The 22,888-nt window shown below is 45.7% G+C and overlaps 1 non-coding gene and 1 pseudogene across 1 annotated transcript; one reads left to right on the top strand and one right to left on the bottom strand.

The window, feature by feature from the left end:
* The first annotated feature begins 3,739 nt into the window (after positions 1-3,739).
* LOC110204283 (large ribosomal subunit protein eL37-like) lies at positions 3,740-4,408 on the top strand (annotated as a pseudogene).
* A 15,492-nt stretch (positions 4,409-19,900) lies between these two features.
* TRNAL-CAA (transfer RNA leucine (anticodon CAA)) lies at positions 19,901-20,014 on the bottom strand. The gene is made up of 2 exons: positions 19,976-20,014; positions 19,901-19,936 (listed from the first exon to the last, which is right to left on the bottom strand). It is a non-coding gene; the product is annotated as a tRNA-Leu (tRNA).
* Positions 20,015-22,888: the final 2,874 nt, after the last annotated feature.

Below are 22,888 nucleotides of genomic sequence, written 5' to 3'. Positions count from 1 at the left end.
TGTCTCTGTTGGTGATGGCAGCTGCGGGGTGACCGCCTTGTCTCTTTTAGACTGGCCCAGACTGGGGGCTTTTCTTCCCTCTGACCTACCCGTTAACTTTGGAGTTAATGAAGGAAGGAATATCTAGTTTCTAAACAGAAAGAACCCTGGAGTCCCTACCCTGTACACGGTTAGAGCCAGTGATTGATCTGCACCTATAACTTCCCCCCCTCCACTTCTTTCCCCTTTGGAATGATCCACGCTGCTGGGAACATTCACCTTTCCCTCTTTTGTTCTGCCCTTAGTATTTCTTTCCCCAAAAGACCAATGTTTTAATTATTACATTTCTCTCCTATCATATAATCACCATCTCAGCTTAGTATCAGACAATTGTTTTTTCCTCATTGAGGCCATCTGAGTTTTGCTCACTTGTTTTAAAATCCCTGGTGTGGAAGTTTCCATCACTATTATTAATTGATCTAAGGCAGTCAATCACAAAGTGATGAAACTGCAGAGACTTGGCCCTCTTACTCCTAGCTGATATGCGATAATTAAGAGAAAACATTCACTACAGGTATGTCAGGTCAGATCTGGGTCATGTTGGACATTTGTTGCTCATACCACACTGAGTAGCTGGGACATAGTTTTTCCCAGAAGGTTCAAGGCCTCTTTGAGCCTCTTCGTCTAACAAGGCCGGGGATAATAAGTGGACGATTTCCCTTGGGGTGTAAGCCATCTTATCCCATGGCCAGACATGATTTGGGGACCCTGGGGTTGAAGTAGGGAAAGAGCTTCAAGGGAGTGGAACCATCTTCTTTGAGCCCAAAGCTTCCTCTTGTCTTGGTCATAGTTGTGGAGAGTTGTACATGGAGGACTTGTCTTTTCTCACAAGACTCTGTCTCCACATGGCTTACAAGGAGCAGGACAAAAATACTGCTTTTACATCTCTGATGAATAATTAGTTCACTGAAATATGAAACATCTCTCATAGAACTGGAGTTGCTTTTCTGACCCTGATCTCCAAACTCTGTGACCCTCAGAGTCCAGCTTTCCAAATCCCCCATTACAGGTGTCCATAAGCAGGAGGGGCTGCTCCAGGAGGCCTGGCCTTGGGGGACTGAGTGACACCCTTGTGGGCTTTGTTAGAGTGTGGATTCCATGCAGGTGTAGGTGTGACCAGAGGGTCAAATACACCCTGCTGCCTGGCTGCAGTGTTCTGGAATGCTTTGGAAGCAAGTTAAAGAGTAGGGAGATATTTAACAAAGACATGAAAATACAATAAAGCAGATAACATTTCATTTAAACTGAGTCAGTGTGGCCTGCAGGATCCTTAAGTGCCTCCCAGGCCTATTTGGGGGCAGCCAGGCGGTGCGGTGGATGGAGTGCAGGGACCAGAGTCAGGAAGACTCATCTTCCTGTTTCAAATCTGGCCTCAGACACTTACTAGCCGTGTGACCCTGGACAAGTCACTTCGCCCTGTTTGCCTCAGTTCCCTCATCTGTAAATGAGCTGGAGAAGGAAATGGCAAAGTGCTCCAGTATCTTTGGCAAGAAAACCCCAAATGGGGTCACAGAGTATTGGACATGACTGAAAATGACTGAATGACAACAACAATAATTTCTGTTTGAGTTTGACATCACTGGTTAGACCAGCTGACATTGAAGTGACCCAAAGGACTCCCAAATTCTGTGATGCTGATTCCCTACACTTGTGGTTGCTTCATATCAAGGAGTTCCCTGGCCCTTGCTACTAGCCACTCAACACACATAGGACCATGGAAGGATGTTGAGACTGCCTATTGGGAACAATTGTTGGGTCAGCATCCTTTTTAGAGTCCTATATTTGGGCTGGGGTCAGGTCTGGCAAAGGCCTTCCATCCCAAACCTTAGCTCGCCTATAAGAACCTTGGCTTTGCCTTCTTCCTTTCCTAACAGTCTCCTCTGTAGCTCATAGGTTCAAAGCAAGAGATCTGGCTTATTAGCCTTAGTATCACTGACAATGCAAATGTTATTCTCATTTTACTGATGAAGAAACTGAGGTCCAGAAACTCAGTGAGGTGCTCAGAGCCACACACCCATGAAAGCCAGAGTTAGGACCTGACCTCAGGTCTTCCACTCCGCCATGGGCCTCCCAAGCCCGACACTCCAAATCCCAGCTGCAGCCCTGGGTGAAGCCTGACGTGGATAGACCTGTGGAGGTCTGCCTCTGAAACCTTCCTTCTGTATCTCCATCGAATCCCTTAAATATGGGTACCTCATTCAGTGGCTCCCCTTCTCTGAATGCCCAGTTTGTAGCAGGGATCTCCCCTGGAATCTGTAAATCTCTCTGGAACCTTCAGACAAAGGCATAAGCAGGATGGGAGGGGAGAGGAGGCGTCCCTGAGTGTCACAGCCGTGTGCTTCCAGCTGCTGTGTTGGCAGCCCGTGGGCCTCAATGGCATGCCTGAAAGCAACCCACCTGGCCCTGTCCAAGGTTAGGGAAATATTAAACTAGCAGATGAATTGCATTTTCTTTGGCATCCATGTGAGATGAAATTAGGGCTCACATTCCTCATTTGCAGCAGAATGTGGGTCTAAATTTCAAGGCAGTGAGGTGGCTCAGATAGTGCAGTCTCTGACTTAGAGTCAGGGAGACCTGAGTTCAAATCGCATCTCAGACGCTTAATAGCTTTGTGACCCAGAGCGGGTCACTTACCCTCTCACCTCAGTTTCTGAGATCGGGCTCATAATAGCACTTCTTTCCCAGGGGGGTGTGAAGGTTATATGAGATCATATTTAGAAAATGGTTTTGCAAAGCTTGTTATAGAAATGCACAGTTATTATTATTGTCTTCAAGCGATAATTCCTATGATTCTGCCGATTCTAAACAGTCATTCAATCATCATGATATTCATTGAAATGATGACTTTCATCCCATTCCTTCACAACCCTATGAATTCCTCCCATGTGAAGGAGGCATTGGTCATTTATCTCTTAAGCAGGGACCCTCTTTCCACCCAGTGGATATCCATGGTATTATAGGATAATAGGATATAGAATTATAAGGTGTGAGGAGAGCACAGTCCTCTGACAAACCCGTACCTGAAGCCTTCAGACTTCCTAGTGAGCTTGAGGACTTCACAGGATCATCAGTCTAGAGTCTGAGGGGCGCCCAGCAGGCCATCTGCCCCAGCTGCCTAGAACAGCACCTAGTCCATAGCAGACTCAATGAATGCTGTTGGCCTGGCTGACTCCACTCGCCCAATCCATTCCTTTGATCTCTAGAACTTTTTATGAAAGTAAAATCTGCTTGACAATGACTAAAAACTTGCTTATTCAGTAGAACAGTGAGAAATAACACGGTCTTGAAGGAAGATCCGGTTCCTAGAGGGCCCTTCAGCTGCTTTCTGGGTCACTGAGGAATAAATTGCCCAGAAATTGAACAATTGTAAAAAACACAGGGTCATGATTAGATGCAGCTTGTGAAGTCCAGGCTTGGTCAGCCGCAGCCTTTCAGAAACGCTAGTCTGGGATACCCAGGGAAGGCTTCCCAGTGAGAAGGGGACTTCAGCTTCAAAGAAGTTACTTTTATCTATGTCAGGGGCTCTTCAGCTGAAGCACATGACCCCTGAGGAATTTGATGAAAGTTTTCAGGGGGTCTGGGAATTTGGTTGGGAAAAAATACATCTTTATTTTGACTAGCTTCTAATTGAAAGGCAATCATTCCTTTGACTATCAAATTTTCAGAAACCACAATAGCCTTCTTTTTGCTCCAGCAGCAAGAGGAAGATGACGAAGCAGATGTCTTCATTTAGTAAGCACTGGAATAAGATGCACACTTTGTGCCGTCGTTATGGCTCTAAGGCATACCATCTTCAGAAGTCAACATGTGGCAGGCAAATGTGGGTATCCTGCTAAATGAAAGAGAAAGTATTTGGAGTACTGGTCGAATGAGGCACCTAAAAATTGTCTATCGTCGATTCAGGAATGGATTCCGTGAAGGAAGAACACCTTAACCCCAGAGAGCAGCTGTTGCAGCATCTAGTTCATCTTGAGGATTCAACTGTTTGTTAAAATAAATGTCCTGAATGAAAAAAGTAAGACAAAAAACCCCAAAGAAAACCACAGTAGCATTCTTAGAAGGCATTTATTAAAAGCTTCAACAGATGACACATAATTTAAGATAAAATACAGAGGTATGAATCTTTTAGACCATAACAATAATTAGAAGTAGACTTGTTTCCTTGTATCAGAACGATGAAGGAAATACAACTGTGTTAGGTGCCCTCAGGCGTTTTTCGTGTGTGTGTGTGTGTGTGTGTGTGTGTTGTGTGTGTGTGTGTGTGTGTGTACATACACAAGTGCATATGTATGGGAGATAATAGCTACTAACCGATCAACCAATTCATCGAGAAATATTTCTCAATAACCTTCTATGCCAGTCACTGTCCTAGGTGCTGGGATGGAAAGGCTCACATGGATCAGTCCCTGCCTTGAAGGCACTTTCATCCTGCCAGGGTTTATCCAGGACCAGTTTTCTGTCACTGCCTGTGATCAAAACACTGCTGTTTTCACTTTGTGTTATTATGAACTTGACAAACATGGTCTTTCCCTATACAAAGAGTAGAAAAATGGATTGTATTTGGAGTTGTCAACCGATTTTCATGATGAATTTGTATAGCATTAAACACCATTGTTCCCAAAGTGACCCATTTTGTCTGTCTGTAAACTTCTTTCTCCTTTCTTCTGTGTATTTTATGTGCTTCTTTGATGATGTTGTCTTTCTTTTTTTTTAATGTCACTATTATTACCAGCTCCCAAATTGCCCCATTCCCTAAACCCAAAGCCCTTATAACAAAGAAGCAAATGGGGGCAGCTAGGTGGCTCAGTGGATAGAGTACCGGCCCTGGATTCAGGAGGACCTGAGTTCAAATCCGGCCTCAGACACATAGCACTTACTAGCTGTGTGACCCTGGGCAAGTCACTTAACCCCATTGCCAACAAAACAAAACAAAGAAGCAAATGACAACCAATGCACTGATTTGCTCAGTCTGAGCTGTACATCTCATTCTATATCTTTAGTCCATCCTCTCTCTTTTGCAAGGTGGAAAATCATTGTTGGTCTTTGGGAATTGTGAGTGGTGATTGCACTGATCACAACTTTTAAGACTTTCAAAATTGCATTGCAAATACCCTAACTGGCTACAAAGGACCTGTGAAGGAAGAGGCTATATGCATCCGGAGAAAAATTGGCAAATAGCAGTATGTAGAGAATGATTTTACACACACACACACACACACACACACACACACACACACTACACATACATACACATACATTTGTGTCTAATGGTATCCATCTCTGGGGCTGGGGGAGGGGAAGAACAAAAGAGAAAAAAGAAAGTTACATGAAAACTTTATTATATATTTAATAGCAATAGAAAGTTGTATGTAATAGATTTGCAGTTTCATGTACAATCACCTTTTTTTATTCTACTATGTTATAAAAATGCTTGTTTTATATCGCAAGTTCAAAATAAAATACATAAAAATTACCAAAAAAAAAAAAAAGCTACAACTGGCTCCTGTCAGGTGCAGGCTGGGCATCAGTGACTAAACCAGGTTGGGTTGTTCATCTTGTCCAGACCCCAGTTTACTAGGAACACTCTGAGGGAGGACAAAGGGAGGAGATGATGGGAGAAGGAGGTCATAGGGAAAAGAAATGGGATAAGAGTCCTGTCTTTGCATCCTTTCCAGTGATGCCCTGCACTCTCCTGGGTCCTTATTTTTTTTTTTTAGGCAATTGGGGTTAGGTGACTTGCCCAAGGTCACACAGCTACTAAGTGTCAAGTGTTTGGTGTGAGGCCGGATTTGTACTCAGCTCCTCCTGACTTCAGGGCTGGTGCTCTATCCACTGCGCCACCTAGCTGCCCCCTGGGTCCTTATTCTTCCCAAGGATATTCAGGGTCCGGTCCCCTCCTCTTGTTAGGGACATGCTTAACAACAACTGCTAGCTGATAGTTCAGGTTCAAGGTTGGGATGAAATGAGGCCCTCACGAGTCATTGAACACAAAGAAAGGAGGCTGACTTTGTCCTGACCCAGTGAGGGTGTGCACCAAGGACCCAGTGACACTTTTCTGGAGAGGGCTCCTCTATCTGGTCAGCAGGGCAGGGCAGGGTGACTCCAAAGAAGCCACCATGCTGGAGGAGCCACAACTCCCTGTGGATGGGACTTTAGGTGCCCTTAGGTCACCAGGAAGCTACCTTAAGGGAGACAAGGGCCAATCAAATCCTAGGGACTGCTTCATTGCCTTTTAGTGAAAACTAATCCTTGTTTTGGGGAAACCAGAAGCTCCTGTCACACACCATGCCCAAAGACCCACAGATCTTCTAGAAGGCTTTCTGCCATTTCCTAATTTTCAGGATTTGATTGGACAATTGTCCTGGCCTAGGGAATACAAGAACTGAAGAAAAAATACTTTGCCTCACCAAAGAGTAACCAAAAGGAAAAGGAAAAAAAAAGATAAGGAGGATGAAAAAAGCCAGAAATTCCAGATTTTCTCTTTCTCTTTTGGATGAACTGAGCCTCAGATCTTAGTGATCTAGACTTGGTGTCAAATACTTATGAGCCATATTAAAATGTCATTGAAAAGTATTTTACAAAATAAAGATATAATAAAGCATAAATAATGTTACTATGTGGTTTTCTCAGAGATCCTTACCTACAGAGCCTGGCAGGTAGCAAGTGCTTGTTAATTAAATGAATGATTGTTTACAGTGTCACAGTCAGGGAGCTGACTGTGAAAATGCTAAACAAGAAATGTTTCTTGGCTCCCCTAGAAGAGACTAGATGACACTTGCTGCACACTTCCAGATGGGGGAGGGGATAGCAGTCAGACCCTGGGCCTAGAGGCAAAGAGGAGGGAAGTGAGAAGGGCAGTTTAAAAAGAATGAAGATCTTTAGGTAAGGACGTTGTGACCAGGAAGAAGATACTCCTGAGAGACAAAGGCAGACAAAGAGATGCTGCTTCCACTCCCCCAGATTTTCTTCCTTCTATGAGTTGTCCCTATTATGATTCAAGCTGACTGTGGTGAAGGCTTCACTGCTGAGCTCCAGAGGACCAGCTCATGTTGTGTGGTCCCAATGACTTGCTCTGCACTTTGTCCAACTGAGTACTCATCATCCTGATCTGGCAGCAGCCTGCCCTCCCAGCCTTATTTCCCCAGTGCCCTCAAGCCCTCTTGACTTCAGCCAAACTGTCTTATTCATCATCCCAGCACCAAAAAGCAGAGGACTGAGGGATGAATTTCCTTATGCTACTGATGTTAGGACATGGGCAAGATCCCATCACTTCCTAACCTCATCTGCTTAATTATAAAGAAGGGTTTTTATCTCTAAGGTTCAGTTAACAGGTTCAGTGTCCTGTATGATCCACAGGACACTGTGGGTAGAGGAATGGGAAGATTTCTAAAAGAGTCAACCTCTCCCTCGTGCTAAATGAGGGCAAGGGGCAGAGATCCCTTTCACTGAAGAAAAGAATTGCCCCTATAGGCAGGAAAGTGCATTATTTCCCCTTTAGACAAGTCCTCAAGTCTGCATAGGTTCCCTCCATCTAAATTGTCAGTAAATGAGGAATATTTCCCACTCCCATGGAAAAAAAAATCAATCTTCATCCCATCAGTCCATATGCTGTACTTTCCTACCTCTGTACCTTTGTCCATATTCCCTATGCCCACAATGCCCTTCTCATTAAATCAGTAAAAATCCTCTTCATCCTTTTAGACCTCGCTCAATAAATGTCACCTCTTCCAAGATGGCTTGCCATACCACCTCATTTGGAAGTGATTATTCCATCCACAGGTCTCAAACAGCACTTTGTGGACACTTCTGTTCTTGTATGTTAGAGTGGTTGACTCTAACAAGATGGGAAGCTCCTGGGGGCAGGGCCCAGGCTGTAGTTACTTGATTATTTTTGTCACTGCCCAGGCTTTCCATAGAGTGGGGGCTCTACTGGGTTACACTGACCATGATGAGACCTCCTGTGCTTTAGGAGGAACCTCATCTTTTGGGTCCTTGGTAAGCTGCTCCTCCCCCAGCCCGTGGATGGTGGCAGTAACTGCAGACTGCTGGCAGCCACTCTGCTTCTTCTGGCTCATCTTCCCCAGGCTCTTAATTCCAAGGGCTACATCTCACAGCCCCATTTGCCCTCAGAGCTGTCTGTCCCCTCACAAGAGTCTTGGGAAGCAGTCAGTGAGATGATTGATGATTCTCAGACAGATCCTCTCCCCCACTGCATTGTAGAATCTACCTTACGTAGGACACAATTCCTGCAGACCCAGGTCCCTTGTCCAAGCAGGATTTCTGACCAGGTGTAGTTCCCCTTCACTCTTACCCCGACCTCCTCTCCCAGCGGTCCCAACATTTCCAAGTACAGCAAAAGTGAAATGGCTTGGGAGCCTCTTCCCGTAGAAACTACTGCCCAGTCGGGACCCGCTCTCCCCACACTCATCTTTCTTTCCCCCCATCCTGAGTTCAGTGGGGCAGGCGCTAGGAGGAATGGCTTTTCTTGCCGCCTCCAGGCTCTCAGGCCCAGCCAGACCCCACTTCTGAACCTCTTCCTCCATCGCTCTTTCGGCTGCTGTGCACCTCTCTTGGCTCCCAGGAAGTGCCCAGCGCGCTCACTCTGTCGCATCGTCCAGCTTCCCAGCCTGGCTCCTTGAGGCCACAGCTCTGCTCTCGGACCAGGAGCTTGGAGACCACACCAGGCAGCCCTTTCCGCCCCTACCCCATCTCACCCCCATTTCAGATAGGAGCGCCCCCGCCCTCGCTGCGATCCGCTGAGCTCAGAGCCTGATTTGCCCAGTGGCTGGTGAACTTTAAAATCCGTGAGAGGGAAGGCAGTGGGGGTCAGAGGATATAGTCGAGAACCGAAGACACGCAGGGACTGGAGCTTGGCTCTCTTGGCTCACGTTTCAAGGACCCAGCTCAGCTTTCGGTTTCTTTTCCCAGAAACATCTCCGATTCTCGCTAGTAGAGCGGGCAGCCACAGCTTGCTTCTTGCCCTGCCCATCCCCCTCATCCTACCACTCACCCCAATCCGGGACAAATTCCAGTCTCTCGCTTGGGATTCAGGCAATGCCGCCTTCAGGACCCAGATTCTTAGGAAAAGTAGGCAGAACAGACAAGGAAGGAAAGTAACCTGGAAAACCCCCCTGTCCCACCTGTGGTTATGGCTCCTAAACTTCTTGAATTTCTCTGCCCTCGCTGAGTCAGTTCTGAGGAACTGTGGGCGCCTCTGTTACCGCTGCTCTTGGTGCCTGCTTGCCCGACTGACGGACTGAACCAGCGAGCGAAAGAACGAACTGACGAATCCCTCCTGGTAAGGACAAGCTGCGGAGTGTTCAGAAACCAGCTGACCACACCACGTTTATGTTTTTTCATCCCAAAAGTAAAGAGACTGAACTTGGTGATTTCTGGGGACCATTTTAAGCCGGATATCCCATGATTTCAGCGAGCCGGGCGACTTTGGGTGTAAAACGTTGTATAGAATGAGGCTCTCTGGCTCTGGAGGTTGTCTTTTTGTCTCTGGGCCCCGGGGACCTGGGGATCTCGTCTGCCTGGAAGTTGCCAAATTTGATAGAGTAAACTTCTGCAGCCTCCTGGGTTTGCAGGATGGAGTTTGTGGTTGGCAGCTGAAATATTCTAACACTGGGAAAAGCTAAGCCGCTCTTCAGTGTCTCAGCAGCTTGGTACCCCAAGGCTAGTTAGCCAGCCCCAGCATTGACCAAAGCCCGACCTGTCCTAGCGTACTCAGGATAAAATGTCGCCCCGCCCTCTTCTCATCTCCTCCCCCCTCCTCCCAGCGGTGAGTTTATCTTTGGGTTGTTTTCTTTCCCGTCTCTCTATGTCTAGTGTACAACCGGCAGTCAAAAACATTCTGAAAGCATGGCGCACCAGAATCCCAGCTGGTTGACTCTGGCCTCCAGCCCCAAGTTCTATTGAGGAAAATAAAGTGTTTTTTTTTTTCTTTTAAGGAGTAAGTTCCCTTCTCTATCTCTCAGTCTCAGGGTGTTTAATGATGAAGCCAGCTCAAGCTGATAGCCAGAAAGTCTTCTCTTTTCTCTTCTTTCTCCACCTCCTCTTGCATCAATTCCTCTTTCTCTTCCCCTTTTAACTCATCCTCCTAGTACTACTTCATTCATATGGGTCTGGTTGGCCTGGTGCTCCTCACGCTGGGGATGCTGGTGTTTCTAGACTGGCACAGATTGGGGGGCTGCCAAGACAGAACCTGGAGACCCCTGCTTGAACAACAGATGGAGTTAAAAAAAAACATTGGGTCATGAGGTGTGTGGTCTTTGTCAGTAATGGCCATGGTATGGGAGGATATCATCTGGAATCATGGAGGGTTCCTTGGAACAGGTGAGGGAGTGAAAGAATTAGTCTGTCTCTGTTCTCAGCCACTGCCAGAGGCCATCTCTTTAAAAGTACTTGGACATCACTTCTCTTAACAAAAGAAGCCTGTCTTTGAAGCTTGAGTCTTTGGATGAAAGTGCGAGAGGATATCCAGGTGGGAAGGACTGTGTGTGAGCATGGACTGCTGGGGGGGGGGGGGGGGGGAGCTTCTTAGAATGGGGAGAAGATCAGCCCAGCTGGAGAGGAGAGGCCAAACCTAGGGGTTTCAATGCTTAATCTTAATAGTAACCAGCTGTGTGAGGTAACAGACTCCAAAAGGTACTGTGATTTTAGGCTTAGAAGTCAGACTAGAGACAGCTTGGTAGTTGGGGTGGTGCAATGGATAGAGCACTATTTTTGGAGTCCAGAAGATGTAAATTCCAATCTGACCTTAATCACTTACTAGCTGTGTGATACTGGGTAAGTCATTTTTTTCCCCCTGCTAAAATTAGTCTGTTTTCTAAACTATATAAGGAACAGGGTCAAAATCACAGGAATAGAAGAAATTCCTCAATGGACAAATGGTCAAAGAATATGAATAGGCAATTTTCAGAGAAGAAATCAAAGCTATCAACAGACAAATGGAAAAAAAATCTCTAAATCACTAGTAATTAGAAAAATTCGAATGAAGCTAATCTAACATACACATCAGCTTGGCTAAGATGCAGAAAAGGAAAATGAAAAATGTTGGAGGGGATGTGGGAACATAGGTGCACTAATACAGTATTGGTGGAACTCTGAACTGGTTCAGCCATTCTGGAAAGCATGTTGAAACTATGCCAGAAAAGCTATTAGGTGCACATTCTTTGATCCAGAGGTACTGCTACTAGGTTTATGCCCCAAAGAGATGAAAGAAAGAAGAAAAGGATGCATATGTGCAAAAATATTTATACTAGCTCTTTTTGTGGTGTCAGTATTAGAAACCGAGGAGATGGTAGTTGCTCTCACTCTCCCCTATCAACCTCTGAAAACCCAGAAAATATCACCCCATAAAAAAACAACCCTGGAACAGCTGAACTAGAAGAAAGATGGGGAACAGTAGTGTAGCAGCCCAGCAAACCTCCTGGTGCCTCAGAAAAAATAAGGGAAGCAGTAACAAAGGGCCCCAGGCTGATAAGCACCCTGCAGCATTCATAGGAAAGGAGCTGAAGAAAGCAACCTAGAGTCTTCCTAAAGTCCCAGCCTCGCTGATTCCAACCCAACACCACACAAGCTGTCAGAATCCTACAGCTTCCAACTGTCAACCAGGAGAAGATCCTGAAGCCCAGGTAGTAAAGCAGGCAAATACCAACACCTGAACCTCCAAGTGCCTTAGCAAGGGCAGGGAAACTGGTGGAAACCGGCTCAGAAAACCACCAGGTACCTCAGTACTGTACCGCAAAGAAATCTTCCAGTGCATTAGCAGAAAGGAGGGAGGTAGCACTGCAAGGGGCCCCAGGCAGATAAACACCCTGCAACACCCATCTAACAGGAGCTGAAGAAAGCTAAAGGAAAAGCAGGCAAGCTAGAATTGCCTGGAAGTTCCAGTCTTGCTGATTCTAGCCCAGGTAAGCTGCCAGAACCCTACAGCTTCCAATTGCCAACATACGAGGCCCCAGCACACAAAGCCAGTGACCAAGACCTAGGCTCCAAACACAAGAAGCTTGGGTCAGTGCCCTCTGTTCCCCAGCAGGGGAGCTCAATCCCTTTAAAGGCCAGGGAATAGAGAAACACCATGAGTAAAAAGAAAAGTACCATAGATTCGTATTATGAGAAGAGTGAAGATCAAGACAGAAATTCTGAAGAGGACAACATTGTCAAGAAATCCACATCTGCAACATCAAAAGGGAATATGAACTGGTCTGAAGCCCAAAAAACCTTCTTAGAAGAGCTCAAGAAGGATTTTAAAAGTCTAATGAGAGAGGTAGAAAAGTCTTAAAAAATACAATTGGCCAATTGGAAAAAAGTACACTGAAGAAAACAAGTCCCTAAAAAACACAATTGGCAAACTGGAAAAAAAATACACTGAAGAAAACAAATCCCTTAAAAATACAATTGGCCAGTTGGAGAAGGAAGTACAAAAACTAACAGAAGAAAACAATCTGTTAAAAACTAGAATTGGACAAATGGAAACTAATGACTCTATGAGAGAGCAAGAATCAGTCAAACAGAACCAAAAAAATGAAAAAAAATAGAAGAAAACTTAAAATACCTCATCGGTAAAATAACCAACCTGGAAAATCGATCCCAGGAGAGACAATTTAAAAATTATTGGACTACCTGAAAATTATGATGAAAAAAAAAAGAGCCTGGAAAGTATCTTTCAGGAAATCATAAAGGAAAACTGCCCTTAAGTCCTAGAACCAGAAGGTAAAATAACCATAGAAAGAATACACCACTCACCACCTTAAAGAGCTCCCAAATTGACAATGCCAAGGAATATAATAGCAAAATTCCAAAATTAGCAGATGAAGGAGAAGGTGCTGCAAGCAGCTAGAAAGAAACAATTTAAATATCATGGAACCACAGTCAGGATTACACAGGACCTTGCAGCTTCTACATTAAAAGACTGCAGAGCACGGAACATGATATTCCATAGGCAAAGGAGCTTGGAGTGCAGCCAACTGCAACTACCCTGCAAAAATGAGCATGATTTTTCAAGGGAGGAGATGGATATTCAATGAAATAGGGGACTTCCAAATCTTCCTGATAAAAAGACCAGAGCTCGACAAAAAATTTGACCTTCAATTATAAGATTCAAGAAAGACATAAAAAGGCAAATGGGATAGAAAGATACAATATGTTCTTAATAAGGGTGGACTGTTTGCATGCCTACAAGGGAAGATGATACTTGCAACTCTTGAGAAATGTATTGTTATTACACAATGGTAAAGGAGTATACATAAAGGGGGTGGATAATAGTTGACTTTGATGTAGTGATAAAAAAAATCTAATCAAGTGGGTTAAATGGATCCAAGTAAGTAGATTAATCTAATTTTAGAAAATGTACTGAGAAAGGAGGAGGTAGACAGGAGAAAATTACATTACAGGAAAAGACACAAAATCCTATTACAGCAGAGGGAAAGAAGGGAGGGGGGTGGGCATTGTTTGAACCTTACTCTCATCAGGTTTGGCTCAAGAAGGGAATAAAATAATCAGTTAGGTATAGAAATTTAACTTGCCCTATAGGCAGTAGGAGGGAAAAGGGGAAAGAAAAGGGAGGGGGTATAGTAGGCAGGGAAGAAGCACTAAGGCTAAAAGGGAAGATAAGGGAAAGGGAGGGAGGGACTGAGGGAGGCAGTGATCAAAAGCAAAACACTAGTGAGTAATTTTTACTTACAACTTCACTAATGCCTATATCAGGTTGTGTGCCATCTTGGGGAAGGTGGTGGGGAGGAAGGGGGAGAAAATTGTTTAACTGGAAAGCATATGGAAGTGATTGTTGATAAATCAAAATAAATTAATAAAATAAAAAAAAACCCTGAGGCGCTGTCCATCAATTGGAGAATGACTGAATGCGATGGGGTAGTTTGGTGTTGTCAGAAATGGGGTGGATGATAGTTTCAGAGACATTTGAGAATACTTATATGAACTGACGTAATATGAAGTGAGCAGAACCAGCAGGATAAGTTATATAATAATAACATTGAACAGATAATCAGTTCTGAAGAACTTAGTAACTCTGATCAACACAATGCCCAGCCATACTTCCAAAGGACTCACGGTGAAACATGCTGTCCACCTCCAGAGAGAGACCAAATGGATTCAGAGTGGAGAACGAAGCATATTTTTTCCTTTCCTTCTTTTTATTACTTTTTTGGACATAGCTAAGGAAGAAATTTGTTTTCAATTACTATACATATTTGTAATGGGTTTTGTTTTTCTCAGTGTGTAGGGGAGGGGAAGATGAGAGGGGGGAGGGAGGGAGGAGAGAGAATATTGAGAATTGAACTGAAATAAAAATCTAATTTAAAAAAGCTACTATCCATCTCTTATTTTCCAAATCTAATGGCTTCTTCACAATGTCATCCTTCTTGACTTCCTTGCAGCCTTTGACACTCAGTTACCCTCACCTACCTGATAATTGCTTCTATGTAAGTTTTCATGGCATCACTGTCTCTTATTTCTCCTCCTACCCGTCTGAATGCTCCTTCTCAGCCTCTGTTGCTGGACTTTCATCCAGGTAAGTCCTGCTAACTGTGGGTTTCCTCCAGGGTCTGTCCTGAACCTTCTTTTCTTCCTTCTACATTATTTCACTCAGTGACTTCATCAGCTCCCATGGCTTCAATTCTCATCTCTGAACTGATGTTTCTCCAATCTCTTTGTTTAGCCCTAACCTCTGTCCTCACCTACAGTCTCCCATCCTCAGTTGTCTATTGAACAGTTAGAAATACGTGTCCTGTGGACACCTTAATGTCCAAAAGTGAATTCATTAGCTTCACCTCCAATCACTTACCCCTTCCACACCTCAGTATTACTGTCCAAGGTACTACCATTCTCAATTCTCTGGTTCCAAACCTAGATATCAATGCAGGACTTTCCCCTATTTCTCATTTCCCATATCCAATCTATTTCTAAGGTCTGCTGATTTTGCCTTTGTAAAACCCCTCACACATTCCCCCTTCCTCTCCTTTGATAACTGTGTTCCATGTCACCACTCCTGGGAGATTACATTAGTCTGTGGTTGGTCTGCTGCCAGAAGTCCCTCCTCAGTCTAGTCCACCTTCACCCCAGCTGTCTCTTAAGCCAGGTTTGAGCATGTCCCTCCTCAATTCCATAAATTCCAGTGGCTTTCTATCACCACCAGGCTCAAATAGAAAAACATGTGGCTTCCCACCCTCCATAACCCATCCTCAGCCACCATTCCATTTTTGCATATTATTATACTTCCACCACCCTGACCATGCTGCTCTGTATCCATTGACATTGACCTCCTTGCTGTTCCCCCAAGGAAACACTCCATCTCCCCTCTCCCTCAAGAACAGAATGCTCTGCCTCCTCATCTACATCTCCTGGTTTCCAGGACAACAAACAAGGAAACTGGGAAACCATATCAATAGTGCAAACTCTAGGTGCCTGGACCAGTGAAAACTTGGTTACAATTTTCCTGCTGTTTTAGGGAAAAACTAGCCCATCCTACATGAAAGGGAACTCCATAGACATGGTTCTGACCACACTTGTGCACTTTGACCCCCCATGCAGCCTGTGTGCAGGCTAGGCTACAGTGTGTGTGTGTGTGTGTGTGTGTGTGTGTGTGTGTGTGTGTGTGAATATAGCAGCTAGAAATGATGGGGTGCTTGGGTGCCTGTGCTTAGACCCCAATTTCTCCCTGGCCTCAGAAACACTATCCCTGACAGTTTCCTCCAGTCCCAAGGGCCCTGTTTCTGGCAATAACTCATGAGTGGGCCAGTGAGGCAAACTATCTCTCCCTGTTACACGAACAAGCTGACCTCAGGAGAATTTCCCTTGTATGACCAGGACCATCTTGTACCAGCAGAACTATCAGGTACTGATGCACACAGTTACCGCATACAATCCAAAGGGTTAGCAGAACAGAATAGACATACAATACACCACAGTAAATTATTATAATAATCTTGTGTTTGATAAATGTAAAGATTTTAGCTTCTGTGATAAGAATTCTCTATTTGGTAAAAATTGTTGGGAAAATTGCAAAACAGTCTAGCAGAAACTAGGTGTAGACCAATATCTTACACCATTTACCCAGAGAAGGTCAAAATGGATCCATACCTAGACATAAAGGGAGATATCATAAGTAAATTAGAAGAACATGGATCCTATTACCTATCGTATTTAAGGATAGAAGATTTTGTAAATAAACAAAAGATAGAGAGCAGTGTGAGATTTAAAATGGTTAATTTTGGTTAAATTAAAAGGGTTTGGACAAATAAAACCAATGTAGCCAAGCAAAGAAGCAAAGCAGAAAATTGGGACAAAATTTTTATAGCTAGTTTCTCAGATAAAGGTCTCATATCTCAAATATATAGTTAACTAGGTCAGATTTAAGAGAATATGAGTCATTCCCCCATTAAAAAGGTATGAACAGGCAGTTTTTGGAAGAAGAAATCTAAGGTACATATAATTACATAAAAAATGCTCTGAATAATTATTGATTAGAGAAATGCAAATTAAAACAACTCTGAGGCACCACTTCACACTTATCAGATTGGCTAAAATGATTGAAGAGGAAAATGAAAAGTTGGAGGGGATGTGGAAAAATTAGGACACTAATATAGTGTTGGTGGAACTGTGAACTGATTCAACTATTTTGGAGAACAATTTGGAATTATGCCCAAAGAGTTACAAAACTGTGTATTCCTTATGACCCAGCAACAACACTATTAGGTCTGTTTCCCAAGGTGAACAGGAAAAAGTAAAAAGAACCTATATGTTCTAAAATTTTGTCAGCAGCTCTCTTTGTGGTGGCAAAGAACTAGAAACTGAGGGGTGCCCATCAATTGGGGAATGACTGAACAAGTTGTGTTTTACAATCATGATAGAATACTACTGTGCTGTAAGAAATGATGGGCAGGTTGATTTTAGAAGAAGAAAAAGAAAGACTTGCATAAAATTATCAAGAATGAAATAAGTAAAACCTAGAGAATATTGTATACAGTAACATGTTTGAAGAATAACTGTGAATGATTAAGTTTTTCTGAGTGTTATAATCAAATCAATTACAAAGGACTTATGAAGGAAGATGCTATTCACCTCCAGAAAAATAACAGATATATGGAAATATGTGTTGTTTGGTTTCACATTCATATATCTGTGTCAAATGGTGGCCTCCTGTAGTGCGGGGGAGGGAGACAGCTTAATCTCAAAATAACAAAAACATTTTTTTTAACTAAAGAAAGAAAGAAACCTCAACAGAAAAGAGAAATGATAAATACTATAGGGGATGTGGAAAAATTGGGTCAGTAATGCACTGTTGTTGGAGTTGGAAACTGGTCCAGCCATTCTGGAGTCACTTGGAACTATGCCCAAAGGGCTATAAAACTGTGCATATATGTATGCATGTATGACCCAGCAATACCACTCTAGGTCTATTCCCTAAAAGAGATCAAAGGAAAAGGAAAAGGACTCACATTTACAAAAATATTTAAAGCAGCTCTTTTTCTGGTGGCAAAATAAGCGGAAATTGAGAGGATGACCATCGATTGGGGAATGGTTTAACAAGTTGTGGTATGTGATTGTGATGGAGTGATTGTGCTATAAGAAATAAGGAGGGGAATGGGTTCAGAAAAACCTGGGAAGAACTATATGAGCTGATGTAAAGTGAAGTGAGCAGAACCAGGAGAACATTGTACACAGTAACAGCAATCTTATGTCAATTAGCCACTCTGATCAAGGCAATGAGCCAAGATAATTTTAAGGGACACCTGATGAAAAATGCTGCTCACCTCCAGAGAGAGAATTGAGGAACTCTGAGTGCAGATTGAAGTATATACTTAAAAAAAAAAGATCAGCTTTGTTTTCTTGTTTGTGTGTGTGTGTGTGTGTGTGTGTGTGTGTGTATGTATTGTTGTTGTTGTTTTTGCAACAAGGCTAATACTGAAATGTGTTTTGCTGCAGGAATGATTAATATCATGTTGTTTTCCTTCTCTATGGAGAAGGGAAAGGAAGGAAGGAGAGAATTTAGAACTCAAAAATTTTTTAAAACGAATGTTAATTTTTTTGCATGTAATTTAACAAAATAAATAAAAAAATATTAGAAGAGAAAAAGATAGAATAATCAAAATGAAAATACACAGGAACATTACAGACAAAATCTAGAGCTTGCTGGGGAAAGAGAAAGTACTTTAAACATCTGAGCCAGCCCTGAAGTCAGGAAGACCTCTGTTCAAATTTGACCCGGAACACTAGATGAGAGACCCTAGGCAGGTCACTTTACCTTTCTGCCTCATTTTCCTCATTTGGAAAATGGGTATAATAACAGCATGTACCTCCCAGGGTTGTTTTGAGGATCAAATGAGATAATATTTAGAAAGTGCCTGACACCCAGTAGGTGCTTAATAAAAGCTAATTCTCTTCTTCAGTAAAAAAAGGAATTTAAGTCCCCAGGAGCCACAGTCAGATCACACAAGACTTAGCGGTCACCGTCATAAAGGAGCGGCCTGGGAAGCTGGAATACGGTATTCCAAAAGGCAAAAGATAGGCCTTAAACTCAAACGGAGTATAACCCTACATTGGGGTAGGGGTAGCAAGTGGACTTTTAATGAAATTAGAGACTTTCAAGCAGCCGTAATTCAAAGACTGGAATTGTGGAGAAACTTTGAAATACAAGCGGGATTAAAGAGCCCAAGGTCAATAAGAGCGAGCAACTGGAAAGACTTTACGGGGATAAAGTGTTGCATTCTAATGAGGCAGAGAGGTGGCTTCAAGTGCCCCCCCCCGCAAAGAACAGTGGTGTCAGCTGAGGTCAGAGAAGGACCCTAATTTGACGGAGCGCTTGGGATTGAGGTAAAATTGGGGAGGCGTTATCTCCTATAATTGGGGGGGATGTAAACAGAAATCTATACAAATGAGGAAGGGGTGAGGGGAAGAGTCTCTTGAACGAAACCCACTTCGAACTAATGTGGAGGGAGAGGGGCAGAGCCTAACTCTAAATGCGCCGTAACAATAGCAAAGAGTCAAGGATAGTGACTAACCCCCGGACCCAGTGTTTAGAACATGGAGAAGGAGCCCCAGGACAGTATCAAGCCTGTCTCTTTTTCTTTCTTTTCTTTCTCTTTCTTTTCCTTCCTTCCTTCCTTCCTTCCTTCCTTCCTTCCTTCCTTCCTTCCTTCCTTCCTTCCTTCCTTCCTTCCTTCCTTCCTTCCTTCCTTCCTTCGGGGAGGAGGGGCTGGTTCTCTGAAAAAAAAATCCAACCGCTCACCCCACTCTTTTCGCCGCCACACCGCCCGTGTCACCCAGCCCGAGACTGACCCGTTCACCATCACCCACAGTGATGTGCTGTGGGGGACCAAAAGCGGCTGCTTCTGCCTCGGACCCCAGTCCCTGGAGCTCCCAGGAAGTCCCCAAGGCGCGGGCTGCCCCACGGATAAGATTCACAACCCTCCCGGGTTTGAGTTTACTGGGTTGGGGTCGCTCGTCCTCACGGCAACAGAGGCGACAACTGGCACCCATTGGTGCTCTAGATGACGTCAAAGTTAGCTTTGCCGAAGTAGGTGTGCATCGGCGCCCGAACTCATACCCTGTAGGACCGTTGGAGGACCCCTAGGCTGGGGCTTGGGAGGAGGAAGTGGAAGTGGCTGCAGCCACCTCGGAGCCAGGAGGAGGTTCGGCGGAGCCGTGCAGGGAGATCCCGCCTCAGGCCTGGGGGGCGCACGGCCGAGGATCCCACGGCGAAGGGCTGGGACAGCGAGCCGCCGCCCCAGCGCACTGAGGGTGGCTTGGGGCTAGCCGTAGCAGGAAGGGAAGAGAGGCCGCCCTATCCCCAGCGAGGGAGGGTCGGTACGCCGTGGCAGGCCCCGCGCCAAAAACAAAGCTGTCAGAGTGAGGATTCGAACCCACGCCTCCAGATGGAGACCAGAAGGCTCTCCAACACAGGGAAAAGCTCACGCTTGAGTCTGGCGCCTTAGACCACTCGGCCATCCTGACAGCTGAAAGTCTTTACCCTTCCCAGGCCCTCTGTCTTGTCCTCGGCCTCCCGAGCACGCCCCGCTCGAGGCTCCCCGAGTCCCCCGAGCTCCTGTCCTGCCACCTCCCGCCGTGGTGGCTTTGTCCTCGCTCTGGGCCCACTAAGGATGTACTTCTCACGCTGTAAGCCTCTCCTCAGACAGAAGAGAAGTTCCGGGAGGCCGGGCTTGTGTCTGCTCCCAGTCCGGGGCTTGGCACACAGTGGGCGCTTACTAAGTGCTGGGGATGAGGGGACAAGAGCTTGCAAAGGAGACACAACGATAGAAACAGAGGGGAAAGGGGACGAGAAAAAGACAGTGAGCCCAGGAGTCCTAGAGAAGAGGAGGAGGCGTGTCGGACCCACGGCGTCTCCGGCTCAGTGGTCCTGGCTGGGGGGGGGGGGGGGGGTGGGTGAGGGGAGAGGGAATTTTAAAGCGTCAGACAGAACCGAAATCGGAATAAATGAGCCCCAAAGAAAGAAGAATCCCCGAAGCAATGAGTGGGAAGGGGGCTGGCGTGGTCCCTCAGCACCCCCAGAACGACCTGTCTGGCCGTGGATGGCCTTCTGGGCTCTCTTGGGGCTCAGGTCTGCACGGTGGTGGACAGATCCGGGAAGGCTCCCTAAACGCGCGCTGTAGGAGAGGAGGGAAGTCCCTCCAACTACCACCTCCTCCTGTCCGAGGCCCTCCGGGATGTCTAATGCGAGCAGAGGTTAGAATGTAGGGCCTGGAGGCTGGAGAAACGGCACACCACTCCAGTATCTTGGCCAAGAAAACCCTAAATGGGGACGCTCCGTAAACAACTGAGCCTTGGCCCCGCGGCAGGAGCCGGTTCTGTTGGCGTTACAAGGAGGTAAGCTCGCCTGGGAGTTGTATGGGTCACCCCGTGGTCCACGGGCCGGCTCCCGGCCTCGGAGGGGGGGCCATGCCTGCAGGGGAAACAGACCCTGGCCCCTCCGTCGGGCTCTAGAGGAGCTGGCGACCCGGCGGAGGCTGGGGCCCTTCCTGTACGGATACCCTCTTCCTTTCTGGGTCTGGCCGGAGTAGGGGAAGGGACCGGCCTAGGCTTCGCGGTGGATAGTCCTCTAGCTGGGTGTGGGCTTGGAGTCAGGGAGCCAGAGGCTAGGCAGGACCCATGAGAGTCCTGATCCAAGGGAGCCCCGGCGTCGTCCAGCGGCCCGTGACACCCCACAGCTGAGTCTGTTAAGGAGGAGGGGGATGGGTTAGGGTCAGGGTTAGAGTCGGCCAGGGCCGGGGTCCAGATCCAGGCGATTCCGGTCCTGCGTCCTCTGAGCAGGATCGTGGATTGCACGGGGAGCCTCGGTATCGGAATACAGGACCTAGAGAGAGTTTGAGCGGAGCAAGAGGCTGGGCCTAGGCGCGTGGCCCTGATCGCGGTGCTGACTCTGCTTTGTGCGGGGCGTGGCCTCGGGTGTAGGGCGGGCAGAACCGGTGGGCCCAAAGGCCCAGACTTTGCATTCAGCAGCCCCCTCATGACCACTCAACAGAATACCCGGCGCCAGTGGCGCAATGCAGAACGCGTCTGACTACGGATCAGAAACTTCCAGGTTCGACTCCTGGCTGGCTCGGCTGTTAATTTTCCTCCCTCGCTTCTTCATTTTTCTGAAGGAGGAAGCATTTCTTGAAACAGTAAGTATTTGTAGAGTTCTTGCTACTTGGCAGGCTCTCTGCTAAGCTTTTGGGACTTAAAGGAGTCATTTGCACGACGTCAATTGTCCCAAGTGTCCTGAAGGTTCTCCTCACATCCTCTGAGTCTTAATCTCTGAACTTTAACATCACTTATTCTTTCTGGGCCCTGAGCTTGAAGTCGTGGGAAGGCAAGGAGCTAAATCTGGCTGGGCCTCTCTTCTGTCCAGTAGGACAGGGCCAGGTACAGGAGCTCCCGAGTTCGGTGTACAACCCCAGTGAGGACACCCCTTCATGCCTATGTTACTCTAAAACAAAAATGCGAAAATAACAGCTAGCATGCATTTATGAAGCAATCTAATATGTGCCAGGCACTGACCTAAACCCTGGGTACACTCCCAGCCCTGGAAGAGCGCCTAGCATAATGAGGGTTGAAGGGAGGAAAACACTTATGTACAAATAAACTTAGGAGAAATTGGAAATTATCAGCAGAGGAAAAGCACCAATAATGACAGTGGGCATTTATATATCACTGGCAATTTGCCAGGGTCTTTACAAATATATCTCCATTTGCTCCTCCCCCACATCCTGGGAGGTATGTACTGTTACACCCATTTACAGATGAAGAATTGGAAGTAAATATATAGGTTAAGTGATTTGCTCCAGGTCACACAGGAAATGAGACTAAGTTTGAAGTCAAAGATTCCCAATTCCAGGGGTCAGGTCTCTATCCCCCCACATCATCTCCTACTTGTACTAGAAGTCAGGCTTATCTGGAGAGATTTCTTGTAGAAGGTGGGATTTTAGCTAGGATCTGAAGGCAGTTAGGATAGCCAGGAGGCAGAGATGAAGAGGAAGAGCATTCCTGGCATGGGGGACAGCCAAAGAGAATGTCTGGTGCAAGAGATGGAGGGTTTTATTTGAGGAACAGCCAGGAGGCCAATGCCACTGGACAGAGGAGTAAGGTGTGTGTGGGGCCAGGTTATTCAGGGCTTTGGATGCCAGAGGATTTTGTATTTGATCCAAGATGCAGTAGAGGGCCACTGAAGCTTATTGAGTATGGGCATGGTATAGTCAGATCTGTGTTTTAGGAAAATCACTTTGGTGACTGAATGGAGGATGGAGTGAAGTGGAGAGAGGCTAGAGGCAGGCAAATCCACCAGCAGCTATTGCAATAGTCCAGGCATGAAGTGAGGAGGGTCCACACCAGT

The sequence above is a fragment of the Phascolarctos cinereus genome, unplaced genomic scaffold (assembly GCF_003287225.1).
Source record: "Phascolarctos cinereus isolate Bilbo 61053 unplaced genomic scaffold, phaCin_HiC Scaffold_205;HRSCAF=787, whole genome shotgun sequence".
NCBI lineage: Eukaryota > Metazoa > Chordata > Mammalia > Diprotodontia > Phascolarctidae > Phascolarctos > Phascolarctos cinereus.
This window is presented reverse-complemented; position numbering and strand designations above follow the sequence as displayed.